The following is a 756-nucleotide window of genomic DNA, read 5'->3' as shown; positions in this document are numbered from 1 at the left end:
AGAGGGTGTAGCAGCGCCTGTCGGGTGATGTGATAAATGTGATTATTAAACACATAATGATGCAGTACAGAAGTTTGTTATAGGCAGAAGGAAAACAGGTCATATTCTCTACTTTGGCAGCATGGTATTCCGGTACCTTGTGCAACAGACTTTCCACTGTAAGAGTGACTACTTTGTAGCTGCTTTTAAGGAAAACCTGTTTGTTTGTGCTAACGTGGCACAACGACGTGTTCTTCTAATCTGCAGGTTCTTCCACGCTGCATACGAAGAGGAGTTTGGCAGAGTCAAAGGTCCCATCAACTGTGTGGCTTTCCAGCCTGACGGCAAGAGGTAAATGAGACCGACACAGCTTTTGATTGTGTTATTCCAGCTTGTTCTTGTCATTCCATTCATTGTGCCTCCTATGCTAATCAGTCATTAACAGATGCAGATGCAATGGAGGAGAAGACTTGAAGGCACAGCAGCTTGGACTCTGCCAGGTAGAGCGAAGGAGCAACTCTGTTTGAAGCCGATCACTCGTTTGCTGGACTTATGAATGTTTTACTGAATTGTGTAATTTTTTTCAGCGATATTGTTCATTTTTTAATTTGTTATATAGTGCAATCATTGTGTAACTGCTGCCTTTCAGTACTGCTGTGGATGATTAACAGAGATTTTGTCACATCCTCTGTATAATTACCTTCACTCAGAATCACTTGGTTTGGTCAGTTAAAGAACTATTTAATTTCTAATTCATATAAAATAGTTTTTGGACTT

The sequence above is a fragment of the Cynoglossus semilaevis genome, chromosome 6, assembly GCF_000523025.1.
Source record: "Cynoglossus semilaevis isolate Cse_v1.0 chromosome 6, Cse_v1.0, whole genome shotgun sequence".
Taxonomy (NCBI): Eukaryota; Metazoa; Chordata; class Actinopteri; order Pleuronectiformes; family Cynoglossidae; genus Cynoglossus; species Cynoglossus semilaevis.
The sequence above is the reverse complement of the archived record's forward strand: the minus strand, read 5'-3'. Positions refer to the sequence as shown.